The sequence below is a fragment of the Ochotona curzoniae genome, unplaced genomic scaffold (genome assembly GCF_017591425.1).
Source record: "Ochotona curzoniae isolate NIBS_2020 unplaced genomic scaffold, NIBS_Ocur_1.0 contig_2692, whole genome shotgun sequence".
Lineage (NCBI taxonomy): Eukaryota > Metazoa > Chordata > Mammalia > Lagomorpha > Ochotonidae > Ochotona > Ochotona curzoniae.
The window spans coordinates 1,862,055-1,868,054 of NW_024465556.1; positions in this window are offsets into that span (position 1 = coordinate 1,862,055).

The following is a 6,000-nucleotide window of genomic DNA, read 5'->3' on the forward strand; positions in this document are numbered from 1 at the left end:
TTCCCCTTCTGGTGGTCATCCCACAGTCCTGACCATTTCATATTCTAAAACTGCAACCTTTCCAGTTTCGCAAGAGATGAGAATCAGGTAATCCTGGGGTCTCTAGCATTCCATGAAGAACTCAACAATGCCACACATTCATGTTACCCAGTTCGCCACTCCACTCTCTGACATACTATAACCCCTGCAACACGAAGCTGGTGCTTTCAGATGATTGAAAGCTTCTTAGTTATTTATAGAAAAGGCTTTGGATGTAAGAAAAAAATTAGAATAAATTAGATATTTGTTTGTAAGACTGATCTTTTGATCGACTACATCAGTCAGAGGACATTGGGAGGGTTGCCTCACTCCTGGATCAGAGAAATCAAGAGCATATCAGGACTATCCAAACCACTTGTTCAGAACCCTCAGAACATGCACTACATGGGGACCCAGGGTTGATGTTGAGTGGCAGCTCCCCATCCCTGGGTACTGGGACATGTGGCAGGGTGGGTGTGGCTTCCCTCCTTTGTCCCAGAGACAAGAAGAAATGAAAAATTTGGAAACAATAATTTCATCCACTTTTCCCTAACCTTCAATCCCTCCCACCCTGGTCAACAATGTAATCATTACCAAAAATAAAAAAAATTTTTTAGAAAGCTGGGTAATGAAATTAAAAACAAAGATTAAAAAGAAAGGCTGACATTTTAGCCTTCTCAAATGTATCTTATTTGCCGGTCTTATTGCTCAAGTGATAATTACTAGCCTTTGTGGGATTCATGGTTTTGACCAAGGTCTTTATGTATATTCAGGTGATTCCAGTTTTGAAGCTATTATCCCATGTAATGTAGTAACTTTCCCAGGAAAAAAGTAAGTATAAATCCATTTGTTAACACACTTGTTGCTCTGTATTTGTGGAGGAGGATCTATTATTATATTGGCCTCTGAGCAGCTGCCTCTATAAATCCTCATAGTTACAGTACATAAAATTTTTATGACTATCTCCTAACCATTAAATAATTAATGAGTTTCCAAGAATTAAGCTGAATCCGGTTTCATGTTTCTGTTCCAACTGTGACAGCCGCTCTTGCCTTCCATTGGCATAACGAGAAAAAAATTCCCTAACATTATACTTTCAGAAGAAACTTCCTATCATCACACTTTAAGCATACAGGTAAAGTAAAAATAAAACATATGTCATTTATCTGGCATTTTCATGTCCAGTTTGGTCAGACAAGAGCATTAGGACAACTGGATAGTGATGACATAAATCAGGCTTGTAGAGTCAGTCTGTTTTGCAGGTCTAACATTCCAAAGGTTTCCAAGTAGGGAATTTTCTAATCTGCTTTATTTGCATTGGAATAGACTTGTAGGCACTTTTTTTTTCTCTTCGCCTATTGTACTCACCAGCTTCTGAAGAATGAAAAATGCTCCCTGTGCAAATTATTCTGTTTATACAGAATCCAGAAGCCTCCTGACATTCCACTTTCAGCCCTTGTCTCCTTCCCTCTCTTGTTGGTTTTCGCCCCATTAGAGATCAAACTGTCTTATTGAAGGTAGAGTCCTAGAGTTCAAGCTCAGGGCCTGACATTCAATGAATGGACTGAGCTACATGCTTCTCCTAAACCTACACTGTGCATTCCAGCCTCCTTATCTTAGCTTTTATCACCTGTCTCAACTCCTCAAACACCCTCCTCACCCCCATTATAACTATTTATATAAGCAAACTGGATCCTTCCTTGAAGTATCAATTTCAGTTCCAACTTCTTCCTTCTTTCCTTCCATCCTCTCCTCCCACTCTCTCTCCTTCCCTTTTTCTTCCTTCCTTCCTTCTTCACTCACTCACACCCTCCTTTTCTCCTTCGTTCCTTCCATTTTTTAAGGAAGACCTATTAGCCCACCTCTTGGAGATCACCCTCTCCTTTGGTGTCTGTCATCACTTGTCTCCTGCTTTATTATTTATAGTTTGTATCAATGGCTGGCACTAGTCAGCAAGTATCTATGTGCCCTCTCTGAACAGATGCACCTTACACCAGGGCACACGGTTGCGGGGCAGAGAACAGACTAATCTCAGCCCTTATTCACCTGCTAGCTGCATGCCCTTTTTGGAGCAGTGAACCACCTGCATAGGCAGTGGCATGGTAGCTGATTCCAAACCTCTTTCTTAATCAGACACCCAGGGCAAGGACTTCGGCCTCCTCCTTACTTTCTCTGACCACCCCCCCCCCCACTCACCTTTTATAGCTTATTTCATTTTAAACCCTGTTTTATATTTCAAGACTTTAGTACCTCATTGCCTCCTTTTATATTATAAACACTGCTACAATTGCTTATAGTTTTTGACTGAGTCTTGCTAATTATTGAGCTTTTTTTTAAATTAAGCATGATTGTCAAGAGAAATACTCATAAAAAAATTATCTGAATGAAGCTAGCATGCCTGTTTTTCACAATGCCCTTACTTAGCTACAACTTATATAACATAAAAGGTATCCTTTTAAAGTGTCATCTATGTTGTAGTCAGACCCTTAAATTATCATACAAGTCTAGAATATTTTCCACACTTAAAACCCCTCCAAACACATTTCTCTCGCTTCTTTTATGTTTCTGCCAAATACTCATCCACTTCTGGATCTTTCTCTGTGGATCTTTTTATTCTGGCCATTTCATACAAATGTACTCACATTACATTTGATCTTTTGTGATTACAAAAGATTCCTCCTCCATTTAGCATGTATTTGAGAAACTCCTCCTGTTTCTCACTGTAGGTGAATTGGATTTCTCACTTTCCCTTTAGAACAACTTCCACACAGCCATGGAGAGGAGCTGACTCTCCTCTCCAGTGAGTTCTGTTCTAATTTGCTTTTCAGTTTAGGCACTTGAAACCTGACCAACCAATAGTGGACAAGAAAGCAAGTATTGTAAAAACACAGGAGCTCCTAACAGAATGACAGGAGGATAAGGGTGTAGAAGAGTAAATTCCCCCAACAGGGCTATGTTTCCCCAAGTGCGAAGAAGACACTGTAATCTGAAACAGTGAGTGTCCATGTCATTACTGACTTTGAAGATCAAATAGCAGCAGAGTTCTGGTCTTTAAATGTTTTATAATAGCCTTTGGGTCAAAGCATCAAAGTCTTTTACTCTCTGGCTAAATAAAAACAGTACATAGTTATTATCTTTATGCATATTAGTGCTATTCTTGGTGCTGGCTATCTATTTAGACAATATACAGCATTCTGCTTGTAATTATCACTGCCCAATCTCAGCAAAAAGGATTCTGACAAAACATTTAACTCAGAGGTCACCACAAGGCAATACACAGACCTGATTTCACCTTAAAGCACTCACTATTTAGCTCACAAAGTGAAGACATTCTTTTAAAGCATCAGTTATTTTTGTTTACTAAAAAATCTAGAAATTTCACAAAGAAGTTTGAATGCCTAGCTTCTCTTGAAAAATCAAATCGTTTGCTGCATCAGGCCCTTATCTCCAAACACACTCTTTGATTTGAATTTTTAATTACTTGATGACTTTTATTAATTGGAAAGGCAGAGAGAGTCAGAGATCCTTCTTCCAATAGTTTACTCCTCTTTGTCCAAAGCAATTAGGACTGAGTTAGGAAAAAGCCAGAAACCAGGTCTCCCACATGCCTGACAGGGACCCAGTTATTCAAGCCTTTACCTGCTGGCCTCCCAAGTATGCACTGTCAGGAAGCTAGACATGAGGTTGGGATTCGGACCTGAGCAATCTAGTATGGGATGGGATGTGAGCATCCTAAGCGCTATTATAACCCCTGCACCAAACGTTCACCCTACGGCCATCTTCAGTCTTCCACTGACACCTGCCATCACTATGCAGCTCCTTGGTTTCTACAGGTGTATGCGTTTGTAACTCTCGGCTTGCACTACTGTCATCACTAGGCAGTATCTGAGGAAGCATATACCAATTAACCAAATCAGTTTTCAACCACTGTGGCTGTGCTGACACTCACAAATGGGTGATTTCCTCTTACAGTTGAATAAAATAAGACTGTTACAGGGGCAACGAAAGTTTATGATCATTTTGCTGTCAGAGCCTCATTTAACATCTAGGCAGATGAGACAGCATAAATCCTATGAAAATTCAAATTCTCTTCATCACATCTCAAAGCAGTTGAATCCCCAGATGGCTTTAACCAATTCCTGTTGGAGGATGAATTTATCTAGAGCTACTCCGTATTCATTCACCAGTTATTACAAAAACTGCTTTTAGCCTGAAGTAATATAAAAATTCTTTTTCTAATTTAAGGTTATCTGGTTATTATCTTACTAAAATTTATTATAAGAAGTTTACAATCTTGCTTTTGTATACTAATCAACACAATGCAGAGTGGTGTTCTGTTATATTTAGCTCATGTCCTTATGACCCAAAAGGCCAAAGTACTGGGCAATCTTGCCCAATGACATGAAGACAGACACTGCAATAGCACTCAAGTCCTTCAGTCCACAACTCTGCCTCCTCCAGGGACAATCTAAATCTAAAGAATGATTATTTGAGAACATGACGTTCCGGATACCTTGTCCAAACCAGGATTATCTAAAAGGTCATCCTCACCTCAGGGTTCCCAATGAGATTGCGTCAGGCCTTTATTGGGACTGTATCTCAGTTCAAATTCTGCCTGATTTTGCTTCCTGTTATCCTGTCCACAGGTGCAGACCACAGGCACTCCTTGGTAAACTCCTGAACTCTGATCTCCAGCTCAGACCCAGCTTTGCAGAAGTCCAAGCTGAGGGATTTGTGTGAAGGGGTTGAGGGGACTGTGACATGAGGGTGTCATTACAGAGCGAAGGGGAAGAAGCGGGTAGAGCTGAGCACACGACTCAGATTTTGGAGCAGGGGCAAGTTAGAAAGTGGGGCGTTTCTGAAAGCCCAGCAGGAAAGCTTCCATTATCGCGGGCCAGGACTTCTGCAGGGCAGAAACCAAGCAACACTGATTGCCTTTCATCTTCTTCCCATTAAAATGCTCATGAACCCAAAGAAAGGAAATGAGAAGTTACTGTGGCATTAGGTCCAGAGGCACAACGTAGCCCTCAACCAGATGTGGGAAGGATGTCCTTGACCAAAGCCTGGGGCATAAAGGAAGGGCTCTAAGTGGGGGGACGGGGCCAATAAGAGATGCTACAGAATGACTAGGATTATTCTCCCCCAAAATAAAGAAGAAGCAGTTTTCAAGACCAGAAGTCCTAGCTCTTGAGGTGCAAGCGCTCTATACCTTCCAGTGAACAGATGCAGAATAAATAAACAGCAATAAGCTGTCTGAGGTTGAGCTTGGTGCTTTACAAACCCACTCTCCCAATCTGAGATGCAAATGGAGGATTCTAAACATTGACTGCTTCCCCATGACAATAGGCATTTACCAACATTAAACAAAGTTCTTCTTCAAGGATAGCTGATACTTAAAAAGTGATGGCAGAAGCCTACAAAACATTATAAAACATAAACAAGTTACTCTGGCACTCAAAGTTATCTATTTTTAAAAATTTGTATTTATGTTTATTTTTTTGAAGGAGATCTCCCACTGATTGATTTACCACCAAATGCCTGCAATAGTCAGGGGCTAAGTGGGGCCAAAGCCAGGAGCCTAAAACTCAATCCAAATCTCACATATGGAGGGCAGAGATCCAAGTGCTTGAATAATCATCTGCTCAGGTACATGTGTGCACATGAGAAAGTTGGATCAGAAACAGAGCAACCAGGTCTTAAGAACCAGGTTAAGATCCAAGTGGCGGGCCCAGTGCAGTAGCCTAGTGGCTAAAGTCCTCACTTTACACATGCTGGGATCCCATATGGGTACTGGATCTAATTCCAGCTCCCTGCTTATGGCCTGGGGAAGCAGTCAAGAACAGCCCAAAAGCCTTGGGACCCTGCACTTGCATGGGAGACCCGAAAGAGGTTCTGGGCTCCTGGCTTTGAATCGGCTCAGCTCCAGCTGTTGCATCCACTTGAAGAGTGAATCATCAGATGGACAATTTTCTCTGTCTCTCC